Genomic DNA, 19588 nt, shown 5'->3' on the forward strand with positions numbered 1-19588 from the left:
CCCACAACTGACCACGACCGACTGCATCTGGCACAGAAATCTATAAAAATGCATTATTTAAGAAAAAATAAATTGTATCTCACAAATAAGATCAGTTCAAGCTGGTATTTTCAGAAAAAAATATCAGTTAGAAAAGTCAACTTAAATTTGCAGTAAAATGAAACATGGCTACAACATTTAAAAAGTAATGGTAGTGTTAAGTATTTAGAAAATATTATTATCTGCCCTAAGATAAGCATGGTTTTAAAAGTGGTTAAAACAAATGTGTCTCCATGAACCACTATTACTTTTAGTCCCAAATTCACCAATTTGCTTTAAATTCATTCACTGCCTTCTCCCCTTGCCCACAGTTTCTGCCATTACCTCTTTGCCTGGCTTGTCAATCACAGGATCAGAGACTGGCACCTCTCTCCTTCCATTCATCACTTCCCCATTTGCCTTCAGCACTCAGCATCATTAATTTATCAAGTCTCATTCCTTTCAACTCCCACGGCTACTTCAAGTGTGACAGAGCATGGTCTTGTGCTATTATTTATATTTTTTTTTACATACTTCCTGTCAGGCAAAACAAATGAGGCTACTCTGCAGCAGGAACACAACATCAAGAGAAAAGCTGTTACCAGAGCTTGATAGAAGTTTAAGTACATGAAGTATAAACACAGCTCTATGCTGTAATATTATTTTTATTATTTTTTTTATCATTGTTATTAATGGAGAAGCACCCAGAAGAAGCACAGAATTTTCCCTACACAGGCAGTCACATTCTCATATCTGTACGATATGAACTATCTGTAAAGCTCTATTAAAGGATTCAGACATGTTTTATTACCACAGCAACAACATTTTTTTCAATAAGTTCTTCAGAAAAAGAGTAAATTTTGAGTCTGTCAACCAGGAAAATAAATCGTCCAACAGAAAGCAGCACCAGCCAGTTTAGCACAATCCAGTTAACTTATTAGTCAATGCCAGACACGGTGGAAATCTCCCCCACAGAGTGGTCTGGGCAGCCTCAAAGGTCACAGCAAACCTGGTTTTTGACATGCCACATCAGATTCCCAGAGCAGAAGCTGTACCAGCACAGCCAGGGGGTTTTTTGAAGATTTTGCAGTCAACCACTGTTCTAGACCCTCAAAAAAAATTTTTAAAAATGCAAAATAAAGGTTTCCCTTTTTTTTTTTTTTTTAAATCAATAACAAAATAATTCAATTTGGAAGGCACCGAACTATTTTCCAGAGATTTGACATTATGCAACTGACAGACTATCAGCAAACCAGTCCATACCTAAGACTAAGAGAAAGAATTACAAGAGGTTTGATCAAATATGACATTTATCTGTGCAAGAGCCACCACTGAGCCACTTATTTCACAGATAAATACAGATGCCGTGAGTCAGATTTTCTCTTCCTTATTATTTTTTGTATGACACTGCATTATAGATAAGAAAGAAAAACACCTGAAGTCTCACCCTGCAGAAAGAACAATTCCCAAGTGCTCCATAAATAAAACTCAAGCAGTTCTCATCATGGAGAGATATTAATTTGAAGTCCCACATCTCTGCATTTTTTTTCCCCCTATTATATATGACATAGTTCCATTATTGCACTTCATCTCCAGCAGGGCTTTGGCTGGGCCCCACTGTCTGCTGGTGATCCATGGGTGGTGAGAGAGGTTAACGAAATACAGACTTCAAACTGTACCAGTGGCTTTATCCAAGCACTTGGCTGAGCATTTTTCCTCTAACTACCGAGAGCTCCTCTCTCAATACATTCACCACTGGTGTCTGACTTCTGCTCCTGATGCAGCTCAACCTTCTGACTGACTGAACAATCTCATTTTTTAGTCTGGCTTTAGGAGGTTCCAGCCCCAACACTCACAATCAGCAGAGATATGCTCAAGTGTCTCTCAGAATATGCAACCTTGTGGGACTTAATTTTTTAATGTGCCATGGTTGAGAGGCCTCAGTTTAGGAAAGAGGTTATCGCTGAGCCAAGCTTTGATTTTATAGAGAATAAGCAATCCACTTCTTGTGAAAGCAGTGGTTCCCAACGAACACACAGAATATAATTAACATAGCACAATTAAGCAGTTTTTCTGCCTGCCCCCAGACTGTACTAAGCAAGTATATTCAAACCAACAGAAAAATGTTCTCATGTCTAATCAGACACAGTAAACCAGGTAAATACTTTTTAAAATCAAAGCTTTCCCTGGTAAATAGAGCAATGTTGAATACACGGACTGAAATAAAGCCCAAAATATGAATGCTGAATGTTTGTGAAGTAAGATTATATGTTTAAAACCTCCTCTGCAGAGAACTGTATTTACATAAACTGCAGGTTAACAAATGAAAAATGGCAAAAGCTACGAATGAAAAACTCTACAGGAAAGTATTAATTAGTCTGGTGTTAATGAAAAAGAAACAAAAATCCTCACCCTAAAGCTTCCTCTAATGCTCCTTGATAAAACATGTATTTGTTCTCACATATTACCTGTTTACCTGGTACCAGTTCATGCCCACAGCATCATGAAATGGAGAGTTTAGAGTAAGTAGTCAATCCAATAAAACGTTCTTTTATTTTGGAAATGCAGGGTTAAATGGCAATATTGATTTGAAACACAACTCCTCCATTCAGAGAGAGACATCTCTGTACAGACTCCCCGAATGTGACAGGACTGTTTGGGAAAAATATGGCAAAGGAACAAGGAACAGAAATGAGACACAGTAAAACTGAAGCAGAAATTTGGAGATGTCACAGGAATGGTATGGGAAGAGCAGGTTTTCTTTGCACCATCCTATAAGGATTGGATTACTTCTATAAATATATAAATACATAAATAAATATATGTCCCCATTTCCAACCCGAACCATTCTATGATTCTGTGACACATCTGAGGACGCTGGATCAGATTGGAGCAATGATTATCCCAAGCACTCAGAACAAATTTAAAAAACCCCCACCACACCCCTGATCTCAGAATATGAAGTTTTAATCAGGGGAGAAAGAAACTTTCCCAGTGAATTGGTGGGTGCCACACAACTCTGAAATCAGTATGCTGGCAAGGAGATACTCCCAGTTTTGGGGCCTTATGATTCCTGAAGCAGACATCTGCTTCCAGATCCCTGGGGTTTTGAATTATTTTTAAATTCTGAACAAAGAACACTTAGTACCACGTACTTCCAGTTTCACAGCTGGGTTATTTTAAGGAGACAAAAAACTTATTGGAATAATTTTTTTTTTTAATTTTGCAATATTTTAGCTTGAAGTTATTAATCTGTCCCTTGAGGATTCAGGACCTCCTAGAACACTGATTTTAAATATTCAGTGTCTTTCAAAGATACAGTCTTCTCACATGGCCTTGAAATAAATGCCTGAAATATCTCAGTGCAATAACCCAAATGGAGCCCTTGTTAAGGAAGGGGTTGGGTTTCTTCTTGATTAGAGAATCACAGAATGTCCTGAGGTGAAAGGGGCCCACAAGGATCATTGAGTCCGACTCCAAAGGGAACGGCCCAAACAGGGATCAAACATAACCTTGGTGTTTCTGGCTCCAAGCAACTGAGATCATGCCAGACACCAGAAACCTTATTCTCCAAATCTCCAACTGGAAAATGTAATCCCCATAAACATTTCCTGAGGCTGAGAAGCACAGAACTTTTATTTTCACAGTGCTCTGTGAAGGCAAAGAGAGCTCTGCAGAGCAGGGGGTGCAGAGCCCATGTGAGGTCAGGAGAGTGGGAATTCTCTCCAGGTTCCTGTGGGATGCAGGCAGGACTCATTTCCTCTCTGTCTAATTAGCAGTTTGTGAAACACCTTCATGGAAGAGTCCTTCCCCTGCAGGGATGTGCTGACTGGGGAGTTTGGGGGGTCAGGCTGAGCCCTCCTCACTGGGGCTGCAGAGCCTCAGGGAGGCTCAGCACAAACCCCAACACAGCTCCTGACTCCTGGGGAAACATCAAGAGGACACAAACCCCAACACAGCTCCTGACTCCTCGGGAAACATCAGGAGGACACAAACCCCAACACAGCTCCTGACTCCTGGGGAAACATCAAGAGGACACAAACCCCAACACAGCTCCTGACTCCTGGGGAAACATCAGGAGGACAAAGCAGCAGAGGGAATATTGCTGTAACATGGCTTAAGAGGAAAAGTCCAACCTGGAGGATAGAGGATGCACTGAGTCCCCCACATGACATGGGAAGTTTCCTCCCAAAAACCAGAAATAAGAGGCAAAGGCTCAACAAAGCCTGGGCTAATATTGAAAGCCTGCTTCTGCATTTGTTAATGATTCATTACTGACTTGATGATTGTTTCAAAGTTCTTAATGAATTCAAACTCAATTTACTCACAGTAACAGGGAGCTTTAGTAAATTTACATCTTACATATTTACAATGGAATTAAATGTCCCTCTTTGTTGCAGGATGACAAATTTTGTAGCTGTCTCCAACTTCAAATTGCTAAACAGATGCTCAGTCAGCCTTCACTGAATCACCCAAATAGTCAGCAAAGATTATTGCTTGTCTTCTCTGCTGTTCTGTATCACAAACAAAAATATTTTTCTTTTTCTCCTTTTTTTTTTAGAATAATTCAATTTCTTTTAAAAGATCATTAAAATGAGTTTTAAAGAAAATTATGGAATATTATTGCAGAGTCTCAGCATCTCAGGATATGATCACAGAGGATATTCTGGAAGCAGCAAGTTTATGCAAGGTCAGGGCAGTGAATATCCCAAAGGAAAAAACTCAGTAAAGCAGCACAAGGCACAAAGTGCTTTAGTCTCAACCATGCTATTAAAAAAAAGTTTGCTTAAGACTGACAGTGCTTGAAGTTTGATGAAGAGATATTTACAAGTAATTAATCTGAAGAATAAAAATGTTACTCTCTTTTCCATTTCTAACTCGCTCTCCTGGATGAGCTATGAATAACAGAAGTATCAGAATCTCAGGAAATTCATTCCTGTCCACAAGATCTGAGCGTGTTGCTGTGTTCACCAGTTCTCACTCCTCCAAGAAGTGAGTACTGCAAAGGAGCTCTGAAGGCCATTACATCCAAATGATTTGCCAAACAAAAGGATTTTATCATCTGAGGGAAAGGTGGTCAACTGCTCAGAACTTCTGCCAGCCAGTTAATGAAGACACTTTGGCAGCATCTTCTGCAGAGACTATTCCCAGCAAGAAATGAAACACCATCTGCATGGCCAGAGAAGGGCAAACAGGGGGTTTGTACTGAAGAGGAACTCCTGATCAGTTCTTCAGGACGAGGGCAGAGGCAGGGCTCAATGGGGAAACAAACAATTAAAATGATTGTGTTAAAAACGGAATTAAATAGAGGAAACACTGAAATGAACTAAAAGCATCAACATCCACTGAAGTGAAATCCCTAGAATCGCAACAGGTGAATCAAAAATGGTATTTCATTTTACCCAGAGAAGAAAAGAACTATTACATCTGACCAGCACAGTCAGTGAAGGCAGGTCATAACTTTAAAAGCCAGCAGCAGTCCCCACACTTTACTGGTTTTATCTTCTGCTGTTTATCAAGAGGACATGCCCAGAAATCACTTAGGTAGGAATAAAACTTAGGACACTACCTAAGCACAGATGTGCTGGAATAATTCAACACTATTGATTTTCATTAGAAAATTTACAGAGGAAACGCTTAAATACATCAGGATTTTCAGATCTCCCCGTTGGAAGCATAGCATGGAGCATGTGCAAAGTCAAGGTACAAAAGGAACATTTCTGTTGGCCAAGTAAAGTATTCTCTCTGTAGTAAGTGCAGCTTTGTTACTCTTTGTGGAAAGTCCTTTCACTCTCACCTGTCCAAAGAGCTCTGAAAACAAACAAACAAACCAGGAAAACCCCACAGCAAAGACCTAAAAAGAGAATAAAAGCTCAGGAGAAATGCCCATTAAAGGAGGGCGTCAAAGACCGCTTGGACTGGTTGTACTGCTCCTTTCCACCTGCTGTAGCTCCACAGGGCTTTTACTCTTTTCTTTGGTTTTAAATGGAAAGATTAACATTTCTTTTTTCATTTTCATGCAGACTGGCAATTTTTCCCCCAGCTTTTTTCAAGCAGACAGCAAGTATTGTCTCAGGAGGCAACAAGTTATCTTGAAGGGACTCTGCAGACTAATAAAATGCTTTGAAGAGTATTAAGGAGGTCAATCTGTCCAATTTGTTTTAATTGAACTAGACACAGATGGTATATGGTTTAGTTTAATTAGGCTGTAGATAAAGAACATTTCAACTTGCCAGTGAAGGATAAATCACTAAATAGCAGCATATACTTGAAAATATATAAGGCCAAAACCTTTGCTGCATAACTGAGAAACTGGGGCAATTTCTATCAAAGGATCAAAAGACTAGTCCCATTAGAAAAAATAAGGAAAAACTTCACAAGGGCCTACATAAATTATGAGTAAATTGAGAAAATTGAAAAATACATTCTGAGAAACATTTATTTACTACAAAAGCAATGCTGGTTCTTTCATTACAGGGACATAATACAATAAGGCACAGTAATCTATCACAAACTATAGTTACAATTAAATAGATTATTCTACCCATCCATTAAGGAGACCTAATTATGGACTATCATTAGCGAGGACATAATTCTTTTTTTCCTTTGTTTTTTCGATTACTACCTATTTGTTTTCTCCCTTTATTGACAAACTTCACTTCTAAGTCATCATCTTTTAAGTCAAAATAACATTAACAGTCTTTTAAAAACTGGCTATACTCAGATGATTTTGCACAAGGCTGGGAAGACTGGAGAAATCCAGTTGAAGCTGTTTTCCCTAGTCTGCTTTTTGAAATTATTATTCCAGGAAGCTTTTTCAACCAACAGTTTCCTGCCTTTATTTACAACTCCACCTCTTTTTAATCACAATGAATAAAACATATACAAAAGCTGCAAAGCTTATTAAAAAAAGATGGGGTGACAGCTGAGCTCTGTATTTTAGGCAAAAAAAAAAAAAATGGGGATGATGGGCACATTTACTCAAATCAACTGCCCAGCTGATGGTGGTGACTGCAGGAACAGAGAGCCCAGTTCTGCACCTGCAGAAGGAATTTCTCCTTGCTGTGGTTGTTTGAGTCTCCTAAATCCCAAGGACTGCGGGAGGACACCCTAAACCCACAGCAGCGTCTCAAATTCCATTTCCTACTAAATGAACTATAAATTTTTTATCTGGTTTAATAGGCGTCTCTCCCTATCATTTCTCCAGCAGTTGGTGCCATCACCACCAAAGGCAGAGCTCTTCCTGCCTGGGATTTTGTAGGAAATGCACTGAACACTTTTGTATAATCGACGTGTTCCTGAGGGCTCCGAGTGGAATAGATGCAGCACAGTTTATCTGGCATCTTTTTAGCCTTTCTTGCAGTTGTAAATCTCACACACTCTTTATTTCTGCGTTAAAGAAACAGTTTAAATACCAAGTTTGTAAATCAAGCACAGTTCATTAAGCACCAAAGACTCCCACTGACTCAGATGCAAATTTTGTACTAATGTTAGAAATGCTTGGAAACCCACTGCTTCCCAGACCTTTCCCTGAATTTCTCTTCACCCTCCAGACTTCCAAAGCACTACCTTGCATTCAGAACATTCTGCAAATCTCAGCCACTGGCCTGTGCAGTTAAGAGCAGTTCTCATTTTTACTGAGCTCTCCCTTGACAAACAAGTGATTTCTTAAAACTGGAATGCTGAGCCACATAACTTTCAGTACTGCAGGTTTTTTCCACCCAGGTATTTGTGGAACTGCAATGTTTTTAAAATAAATATATGCCATAAATACTTTCAGATATATTACATTTCTGCCCAAGCAGACACACAACTGCATAACAAAAATCCAGTGCAAACAGTAAATATCTTGTATTTTGAACAGCACCCTCACAAACTCCCACATCAGGTGTTGATTTATTAACCTAATTTTCAAAAGCACCAAGTGCCTCCTTGCAGCTCCTGTTGGCTCTGCTGGGGAACACAAACACTAATGAGCATGGAAAATGAACAATATCAGTGTGCACGTGCCTGCATGTGCATGGATGAGGAATTCCACATCCCCTTTAGAGTAGGGCACATTTGCCAAAAGGCCTTAATTAAAGAAATAAATCTCTTATTCCAGATACCTTCATGCATGATGTTGTCAGAAGGCAAAAAAAATCTGCTACTTATGAAGGAGGAACTCGATTTTTAATGTGATCCTTTTGAACCCCAACTTCAGGAAACTAATTTTTGGAAGGCTGTATTGATTAAGACGTGTTGGTCTTTTATTGCAGTGAGTAATAACCCAAATTCTTGGATTGTATCACAAGAGTATTGGCAAAACAAGCAGTAATGAACCTGAGAGAGGGGCTGTGACAGGAGCAGAGCGACAGGAAAATGAAATGCAGCACAAGGACGGCTGAAGTGAGAGAAAAGAAAACGCTGCTTTTTTCCTCCCTTATTTTAGAGCTACTTGAAAATGAAGTTTTATTAGAGGAGCCATTTCTGGCCTGTTATGTCACCGAAGTGACTTGATTTAGACACAGAACTCCTCGTGAGGAGCCTGGAGGAGTTGGGGTCTGTGCTGGTGCTGTCTCCTCGTTTGACCCCGGGGCTTTGCTGCTGCCAAACACAAAGCTCTGGGAACCACTTTGATTTGATTTGAGCTTGTAAGATCAGTAAACAGCTGCACCTTCTCACAGAAGAGCAAAGGATTAGTCTGGAATGGGAGAATAGAACATTTTCTACCCCTCTCTATAATGTGCTTCCAGCAAATTTAAAAAAAAAAAAGAAAAAAAAGAAAAAAAAAAAAAGTGTTTCTATTTCTCTTAATTTTACCTCTGTGTGGACAGGTTTCTAAATAAAACATGTTAAATATAAACCCATTTGTGTTTGACCAATGTCCTTCGTATTATTTATGGAGAGTCCCCTTTGTGCAGGAATATTGAACAAAGTCTGTTGATTGCAGAGTTCTTTTTCTTTTCCTGAATGATCCAATCATGCTCTTGGCACACGGAGAGACAAGCAGCAGATGTTAAACAGAACTCTGAGGGATTTATACATTTCTCCTAAAAGTTACAGGACTGCTTTATTTCTAGTGGGTTGGGGGTTTTTTTACTATCCTTCTATCTATTTTTGTTCTGCTTCTCCCAAAGTCTAAATACCAAAGTATTTTGACTCCTATCCTATTTGGTACTAAAGCAGAAAACTGATTCACTAAATTTCAAAACTGACAACTGAATTTTGGTAGAACAAGATCAACATGACAAAAGAAACACCCTAAAAAACTTGAGAATAAACACAAAAATCAAAGCCTTTGGTTATTAAAATTCTTATTTTTCTTTCTCAAGGGAAATAAAAATAATATAGTTTTAATATAGTTTTAAAAAGGGAATGCCATTAATATGCATTGAGGAATGGGACTTCAGGCTTCAGATTTAACAATCCAATATCTCTACTCATAACTAGGTCAATCTGTAGGTACTAATATAGACCTTGGAAAATAAAAGTGGATTTTGACTAAGGAAGACTATCACAAAGCTATTCATAAGAAGGAATGCCCAAGCCTTCTTCCTGCTGCATGGTAAGATTGTAGGACTCAAATTATCTTTAATTAAACACAAATAATTTTTGCAGGAAAAAACCCAATAATTTGGGAAAATCCCAGATTTCAAATGATTCTAGGGGGAAAAGTTATTCTAGAATAAAACCTGGGGCAAAGAAACGAAGAACCTTCTCCACAAACATTCCATGTATTTATGCATGGCCTATTTAACATAGGTTTTCTATATATTCTCATGCCAGTCTGTTCCAAACTCCCTCAAACCTCATCACTGCAGTCAGGGTGATTTTTATCCTATTTTTGGACAGGGCAAATCAGAATTTTTATACATCTCTACTTGTACATACACCCTAAAAGGAACCATTCTCTGGTGCCCACTGGAGTCCCGGCCCAATCAATCATAATTTGCTTTTCATTCCAAGAAATCAGACTCTCAAACTGCACCTGCCTGTGATTTTCCAGGCCACTTTTCCCACTGGAATGACCAAAGTCCATGTGAAAGAGGGAGGAAAAAGGCTTTTTATTCCTTTTCACGTATTTTTACCCAATCTCTGGCAACACAAAATGAAGAATATTGACCCCATGGACTCCAGTCTGTGATTTACAATTCCCAGCATTGTAATTAGACACCAAGTGCTCAATTTAATGATAATAAAGCAATTAGGTGGATAGGAGAAAGGCTATTTGCAGACCAAAGATGGATAATTTCTCATGTTATTATAACTTTTAGAAAAAAAGAATGAAGACCTTAAGATTCAGAAAATGCCTTTTCAAGAGGGGTTACATAGAAATTGCTTTTAAGGCAATTTCTATTACTTCTATTAAGTTTAGTTTTAAGACTTTCTTTTTGATAAACTCTTTAATTAACGTCCCTGAAGTTAATAATTTGCTACATTTCACCACTATTTCACTGCTAATAGGTTCTAACCTAAATAATGACCAGCTTTCAAAAAACTCCAAGTTTTGGGCTTCTTTTTTTTTTTTTTTTTTTTTTTTTCCCCTAAAAAAAGAATGAAAAGTAGCCAAAGCTGTGCAGACACTTCTTACAGCTATTTTTGTAGAGGCTTTTATCTCCTTTCTGGTCCGTTCTCTGCTGGTCTGATGCTCCTGTTGCCATAGAAACAGACCTGAAGGTGCTTTGATACAGATTACAATGGTGTTCCCAACACTGAGACATTTCTCTCATCCTCAGTTCAGCAGGTACTGTTCTCACGGGGACAGAAAGGAAAAGGAATAAATCAATCTCTGACTTTTCCATCAATTAAGTTCTCATTAGCAGAATTTATGATATGCTTCTGCCTTTAGTTTATGAGCTCAGCACTGAGCACTGGTACTTTAAGGACTGAGGTTCATTAATTACACAGGCCATGCCACAGTTAATTTATTTGCAAGGGAACAGCAAAAATCAAATTATGAAGGGAATCAGGACTGGCATGGTATTAACTTCAGCAGAAGCATCAGGATTTGGTTTTTCAGCACAGGTAATGCACCACTGCCTTAAAATCTGTTAGCATCAAGTTTCACTGGGCTGCTAGAAAAACCAGATCAATTGCAAAATGACAGAATATTAAGATAACACTTAATACATGTTCCCTGAGGTCACTGATTATTTCAAGACAAATCCTATCTTTCCCAAAGGCTGAAGAAAAAAAATCTGTGAGCTAGCTGGATCTCTTCAGAGTATGACCCCCATAATGGGCAGTGAAAATGAGAAAATACAAGAGCAATGGCCAAGAAGGAAACCAAACTGCTCCTGCTCATGCAGAGCTTCCTTGATGCTTTCCCAGCAGCTGATGGATAAATGGAGCTGCAGTGGAAGAGCGTGGCAGCTGCTCCCTTCCCAGCCAGGGTGTCCCCACCTCCCCTCCCTGCTTTTCCTCTCTCTCACCGCTCTGTTCCAGGGTCACAGCACCTCCATAAGAGAGCTTTGCTCTCTCCTAAGAGAACAAGTTGTTCTTTCCTGCCCACCCCCAGAGGAGCTGCACTGGAGCTGTGATTTACACCCAGGAGCTGAGGCCACACCACTTCAACTCAGCAGAGATCAGCAAACTTCTGCAGCACCCCCAGGACAGAGCCCCTGCCATCCCCAGAGATGGGGACACTCTGGTGACACATTAAAATCACTCTGAGCATATGGGATCTGCAGTGCTTTTCAGAATTAGCCCACTTCTTTTATTCCAAATTAAGATTGAATCTAATTTTGGTGCAAGAACTGCCACCTCAACAAATAGACAGTGCTAAAAATTGCCAGCATTCTGCAAGGCTCTCAGTGGTCTGTCTGTGTCTCTTCTAGCTACTGAGTTCAGTGTGCCATAATCATTCTTTTTTATTTTAAAACCCACATAGTTTTGGGGGTGGAGCCTGATAGAAATGTCTATGGTGCATTTTACATTAGTATTCTTATGCATTCTTCCCCCCTAAAGCCAAATATCAGCACATTTACACAGAGTTTAAAGATTGACACAAGAGACTTTTGCCAAGGGGAAACAAAAGCTGACTAGGAAATAATGAATCTCAACCCAAATTGCACAAAACTCAATATATTCTTAACAACTGGAAAATAAGTGCTGTTGGAATCATGCCAACTTCAATTTGGGGAGTTAGAAAGAGTTTTGATGGTGAAAATCAGCACCCAGGAGTTGCTGCCACCACAACTGCACCCTATCCACAAGATTTCTTTTTACTATTGGCAATAACTTAGCTGTGACTTCTCCTTTTATAGTCCCACTGCCTAATTGTTCTGCAGTGCTAACTTGTGAAAATCAGGGATATTTTTAGGTTCATCGTTTATATACATTTCCTAACTGTCTGAGCAGAGCTCTGTTCAGTGGTTAACTCTTGCCAGCATCACCTATGTTATATTATACATTGCACAGGAAATGGCTAGAAAGAAAAATATAAAGTCTAAATTTTATGATACAGCTATTCAGCACTTGCACTGTTCTGGATTGGGAAAATAAAAAATATTTTTTTATTTTATATACAAAAAGCTATGAACTTTCAAATCTCAGAGGCTGTAACAAAAATCTAAACTGCACTCCCAGTGTCTCAGGCACAAACTCCATGAACTGAAAGCCTGAAGGGCTGCACTGCAGGATGTGAGCAATGTTCCTTGCAGTCACACACTGCAGGCAGCCACCCACCACGGATTTGCTTCCCATGGGGTGCTCAAGGAGAGGATTCACACAGCTCTGTTCACATGGCAGGGGAAATTTCCATGCAGATGGACACAGAGCCAGTTTGGAAATTGGGTTGCAGGGAAAAGGTGGGAATTAGCAGTAGTTATAAAAGTTCATGAACCTGTTCCTCTGTAATTTAATTCTGCTTTTGCTGAGGATTGTTCACTGTAGCTAAAAGCCATTTCAGCTGCAATAAAAGGAGCCTGTGCTTTAATTTAGGAATAGAAGGTACACATGTTTTCGCAGGGGATGATTAGCTCAAACACATTCCAGCACAAGAACTGCTTTCAGGTAACCTGGGAACCTTCTTGCAGCCACTCAAAAGAAGGCATTTAAGAGAGCAGTGCCACAGACTTCTCAGTACAGCCAGAGAAGGGCAATTCCATGAACCTCTGTGCCCAGAACCTCCTCCCAATGCTGGAGGAAAATGAGCCCAATATATCCTCAGGGAAACCTTTTGGGTAGGTTTTTCCTTCTTTAATTTCTCTGCCTTCCATTAAAAAGAATCTTACCTCTGCACTGATTCTGTTCAAATTGGAATTTCATTGTCAACATAACCTCTCTTTGTAATGAGCCACTGTCACACAGCACCATGGAAAAAAAACAATTAAAACATTAGAAAACCAAGCAACTTTCCCCCACTATTAAGTTTTAGGGCTTTGAAGTCAAAACCATAGGCACGAAACCTTTATTCCTCCAAGAACTGCTTTGGATATTCTTCAAAGATTCAAAAGTCAGGGTGACCACAAGCAAGATAATGCTTATTTTCGTAAGTAAAATTATCCTGCTGTCCTGTAAAATTTGTTCTGAAGCACTTATGATAAGTAACAGAAAGAATAAAGATTTTCAGCTCCTTCAGTATCACTGCACTGCCTGTGATGATGCTGATTTTGTTATCCAGGACACGCTTCTGGGGAAAAGGCTGAGATACTATAGCAAGGAACACCATATTTTCACAAAAATATGTTTGCATTGTAATTGCTTTTTATTAAGAATATTACCTACTGCCTGCATCTAATAATGTCTATGGCAAACAAAATCAATGCGATTAATAATTATCATAATTAGAAAGCACAGACATACAAACACTTTGAGTTGTTTCCTTAATCTGTAAATAGAGGGGGCTTTCTATTTTCTGTTTAGGGAATGCAATGAAAAATTGCATCAGAGTTGCTTAAGAATCACTTCCAAAAATTCATACAGGCTTCATTTAAAAAAAAACCACATTTTTGTTAATCTGGCAAGCAGTGAACTGCTTCTGTTGTTGTGTATCTTTTGTGATGAAGCAAGAAGGTTTTCATCTTAATTACAAAGAAAATATTTCTGGGACAAGATTGCCTATTACTCAAAATTCAGATTAGCAATAAACCTGCCCCCCAAACCTTAGTGAGATATGGTTGGATTTGCTGATCTTCAAGATCCTTTCCAATCTAAGTGATTTAATGATTCTATAATATTTTATCAAGTTATGTTCTATAATATTTTATCAAGTTATGTTTGTTGCTGCTCCAGTCTCAAGATGTCCAACATTTATAACGGTTGTTTTCCATTGTAAAAAAACAACTACAGAGTTAAATCAAATCAGACAAGCCCTGCTGCTGCATTTCATTATCCTTAGAAAAAGACTGCAAAGCTTTCTGATTAAAATCCCTTTTTAACTAGTTCTACAGTAAATCTTAATACTGTGCTTCCAGTTACTGCCTTTTCTTCTCATGAGTTTGGTTTGGTTTTTTTAATTCCCTAGGCCAGTCAAGCAGCTCTCTTTTTCCACTCTGAAACCACCCTCCTACATGTAAATATGATCTAGAAACATGATTAAATGCCAGTGGGGGAAATAAAACAAAAAAAAAAACAAAAAAACAAAACAAAAAAAAAAAAAAGAAAAAGAAAAAAAAAAGAAAAAATATTTCAGCATTTCCTGGAACTGAACAGAAAAAGAAATCTGGTCAAGACACCTAAGCCCTCCAGGGCAGACCAGTTATATTAATTTATTCTGGCTTAGTACAGAGGTGATTCTTCAAATCATTTTTCTCAGAGCCCCAGCCATGAAATGAGCAGTGTAACAGTGCAGTAAATGTGGACATCAGCACTCCCTGAGCCTCAGGGCAAACCCAACTCCCTGCTGCCACTCTGAACATCAGCATTTCTGAATTAAGAGTTTCCCACTGGTCCCCCAGCACATGAATTTTTAAGGGTCAATCTTTCTCCTCCCAGCTCTAGAATCACAGAAACCATAACATGAAAATCACAGTGGAGCCTCACAGGGCTCATCTCCTCACACAGCACTCAGGGAATACCCACAGCACTGTGGAGAGAGGGAAACCCCCCCAAAAAAATCTTAATTTCTTCTATTGGCAGCCCTTTGCAGCAGTTCCCCATCCCCGCATCCAAAAACCTGCCCTGTAATGGAGCTATTCGTCCCTTGCCACAAGCTGCCCTGAAGAGATCTGGTCACAGTTTAAGAGACAAAAAAACACTCAAAGATTGTGCTTTAAAGGCCTTTAACACTTCAGTTCCTTCCCAAATTCCAATGAAGAGCTGCAGGATTCAACATGAAACATCTCCCTCAAAAACAGAATCATGATTTCTGTCATATCTCTGCCTTTGTACCAGGGGTGCACAGCTGGCCAGCAGGGAGTTTATGATCCACTGCAAATCCTGCTTCAGCTTCTTCTGAACCAGTGTCTTCATGATCACACTGATTTATTTTTATTTTTGCTTTTTTATTATTTTTTGTTGTTGTTTTAATAAATTATATCTTAACACATAGGAAAAAAATCTGAACTATTGTACCCTAGAATTGCATTATCCCAATATCCAACCCATGCAGCATCCCACAGAACCTCACAGTTGTTCACATTCCCACTGAGCTTTCAAATGTGTGTAAGATAATAAAGCTCACAAAAAATTTCAGTATCAAGAGGATAACTGACTTGGAAATTGCAGTATGTCACCTTTGACACCCTTGGCTTCAGTTACCCTGCAATGATGAGAGGGTAAAAAAAATTTTTCTGTTTGATTTTATGTAAGAACACATCTGGATCTTCCCATCCATTCTGTCCTAGGTGCTTAAAGACTAAAAACTCACCAAGCACAGTCAGATTTCAACGCCTTTCACTGCTGAGTCACTCACTCTAATTTAAACTATTTTCACTTTTTAATTTCTATTTATTTTGCTCATAATCCTCCCTTGGATTCTCTATTATTATAATCTGAAAGGGAAATAGTGCTGATCCAGAGGCCATGCTCTGTGAGTTCTTGTGCACTCAAAGTCTTACAAACCTGTACTGAAACACAAAATACAGTCAAACACTATTTTAAATTAATGCTTGGGTTTTTTAAATTACATGCAGCATGTCATCAGGAACATTTTAATATATAACAAAGGCGCCTTCTGGCCACTGAATTCCATTAACAAAGAAAACAAATATTTAACCCAGTTTTTCAAGAAAGTGACCAATTATCCCTTAATAGTGAACACACCTTAACAAAGCTCATTACAGCAGCACTCCATTTCTGAGGCTGCTCTTACATTTCTACACTGATTTACCACAGTTTTAAGCATTTCATCTGTGACTTCAAATAGTTTTAAGAACATCGAGCATCTCCCAAAAGCAAGCACCTGAACTGGAGATGAGACTTCCTGTGACTCGGGAGCTGTTCAATTCTACTCAACAGCATCACCATAAAGAGGTGGCCATAAAGAGAAGAATAATTTCTGTTGAGAGCTGTTAGACAGCAGGAAAACAACTTCCTGAGCTGCTTTTTGCTAAGAAACCAGAGCTCACACCCTGCCAAGTAATAAGGAAACGCACAATTTTTTTGATTGTGTGACTTCTTGTTTCACTGCAACAGGATATTGCTCCCCAGACACCACCACTGCAATGCCACTCCAGGATGAGCACTTTATTCCAAGTATTATTTTCCTTTTGGCACAAACAGACATTTCAACCTCACATTTCAGCTACTCTGAGTAAAACAAGAAGAGACTCATTTTAAGCTTTCCTCTTTTACACTCACCTTCATTAAGGCATTATTTTGCAAGGACTACCCCATTTATATTAAAAGTACAGGGCACCATAATTTAACATTATTCTGATACACAACAATTATTATTATATAATGATTGTAATTATTATAATTATTGCTCTGGAAAATTAATTTTATTAATGACAGTATTACTCTTACAATTAATGGAAAGGTTACACTGGAGCGTTTGAGTACACAAATTAATTGTGCACCTGCACAAAGTAATTTAGAAAAGGATGTTTTAATATTTAAAAATCTGCTAAATGTTATGATAAGCTTTATAGCACACTACATTTCAGAACAAAGCTTGTAGCAACTGGGAGAGGATTCATTTGCTGAATTGTAAAAGGGTTGAAATTATAGTCAAACATTTCAGTAAATTAAAGTATAATATTCTACAATCCTCTTTGTGTAATGGTACCCACTAATGTAGCACAGTTTTAATAAAACATATTTATTTTCTGATTGCTTTTAATCTTCAAACTGTTTTTGAGTTATTGCTGCTGTGTAAATATTGAAAATGATCATTTGGTAACCCAAATACAGAAACAAGGCATTAGGCTGATTATAATCACTGAGCCCAAAACCCCAAATCACAAAATGCAGTCAGCAATATTAAAAACCATTAACAACCTGTCACCGATTCTGTCACCATGAAAAGATTCTCAGTAAAATTAAATGGTCTCACACACAAATGTGTGTTCTCATTTCTGAACTTCAGGTGAACAACCCCAAAGAACCATCTTATAAAAAAATAAATAATCAAGAACACTTTTAAGAGCCCAATTGTTCATTATGGATACAGCAGAGCTACTCACGAGTGTCACTTCTCAATCAAGAATAACTTCCATTAATATGCTACATCACAACTGAGCACTAAACTAAAACCAGATTTGGGTTATTCCCTTGTGCTTTTAGGACTGACCGAAGTAAATGAGAAATCATCTTCTGATTAGATAATGCAGGTATATAGTTCACACCTACAAATCACTGCTTGTAGGTATGACCTACATTCACAGAATGAGGAATTCAGCAGATGTTCTTTAATTGTTCAGACTTTTCTGAAATTTTGGCCCCTTTGGGCCCAACAAGGGTTTTGCCATCAACAATCTCCAGCCAGACCAGGGTAAGAACATCACCCATGCAGGGCTGACCTGGGTTTCAGCCTCTCTGCAGCTCAAGGCACCCAAATACATGACTCCCCAGTTCCAAAAGCCTGCTTTAGCTGTTAACTACATTTACAGAGCCAAATGCCCCACTGCAAAGCTTAAAGCAATCAGGAACTTTCAGAAAAGCAAAGGTATGAAGAACAATTTTGGTTTCTTGCTCTTGCCTAATGAGTGTTTTATTGGTAAGGTCTGTATCAGCTAAACAAGAGATACTGAACACTCCTAACTTAATTACACTTCTAACTTTAGCATTTTGCTTCTGCACCTAAATATAAATTATGTGAAATGCATCAAAATGGAAGTTTTAAAAAATTCTTCTCAGTTCTTCAACATTTCCCCGTATTTAAATTTAAAAATGAGAGAACTTTTTAATATCTGAAATTTTCCAAGACCCCTAGTAGCTTCTGCCCGTATATTGTTCACTGACCTCCTGGCTGGCATATTGAAACAATTCATGAGAAGCTCATTAAAAGCTAGCAGGAAAATTCTTCTGGTGCATTTTATCAGAGGAGATAATAGCCTACAATCTAGAGCATGAATATGTGATAAGAAACAAAACAAAGCCGTTCAGACAAAGAACACTTGGAATGTATTGTTCCCATAAGCAGATGTTAAATTACTTCACTGTAAAGTGGGATTTATAAAACCCAAAGAAATGTTATTTTTATGTGAACAAATGAGATCAGTTTATTATTTCAGTATGGTGACACAAAGATCCTGCTCATGTGTCTCACCAGGCAGGCAGATGTGTTGAGAGGAAAAACTGGTTGTGGACCAAAAATGCTACAGAAGTACTGACAGAGGAGGATGGAATGGGAGTGTCCAGACTCCTAGACTAGCTCAAACATGAAAATAAAATAAAAACCCAGTAAACCAGCTGGCTCAAGATTAAATTGTCATTTAACTGGAGCTACAGATCTTTGTGTGCAGTGAGACAAGGACCAGAGACAGCTCAAAAGATACACTTTGAGATAAGATAGATACGAAGAAAGCTCAGAGAAAGCTTCAGCCTTTCTGGGAATTGTTAATGTCAAATACATCCAACATAAAGCAAAGAAAATAAAACGCTGATTCATGGCTGGGTGAATGCCTCAGGGTTGTCACATTCTGAGGATTTTGTTCTTGGTCACACACTCAAGCTTACTGCTCTTACCAAAAATAGATTTTTCAGTCCATAAATGTTCACTTCAAAACTGTTAAAACCCACTTGCACTCAATTATCTGTTGTGAAGAACCCATTGATCCTGTCTGAAATCCACTCATGGGTGTAACAACATAAATCTGTGTAAAGCAGGCTCTGAAATGTCCATGTACTCACATCAGTGTAACAACATAAATCTGTGTAAAGCAGGCTCTGAAATGTCCATGTACTCACATCAGTGTAACAATCACAAATCTGTGTAAAGCAGGCTCTGAAATGTCCATGTACTCACATCAGTGTAACAACACAAATCTGTGTAAAGCAGGCTCTGAAATGTCCATGTACTCACATCCGTGTAAACACAAATCTGTGTAAATGGGGCTCTGAAATGTCCATGTACTCACATCAGTGTAAACACAAATCTGTGTAAAGCAGGCTCTGAAATGTCCATGTACTCACATCAGTGTAACAATCACAAATCTGTGTAAATGGGGCTCTGAAATGTCCATGTACTCACATCAGGGTA

General features: G+C 38.5%; 1 protein-coding gene across 3 annotated transcripts in view; it reads right to left on the bottom strand.

Moving 5' to 3' along the window:
- Positions 1–19588, bottom strand: part of PRKCA (protein kinase C alpha) — a 145680-nt gene that overhangs the window by 65811 nt on the left and 60281 nt on the right. The window lies entirely within an intron of this gene.

The sequence above is a fragment of the Motacilla alba genome, chromosome 18 (genome assembly GCF_015832195.1).
Source record: "Motacilla alba alba isolate MOTALB_02 chromosome 18, Motacilla_alba_V1.0_pri, whole genome shotgun sequence".
Lineage (NCBI taxonomy): Eukaryota > Metazoa > Chordata > Aves > Passeriformes > Motacillidae > Motacilla > Motacilla alba.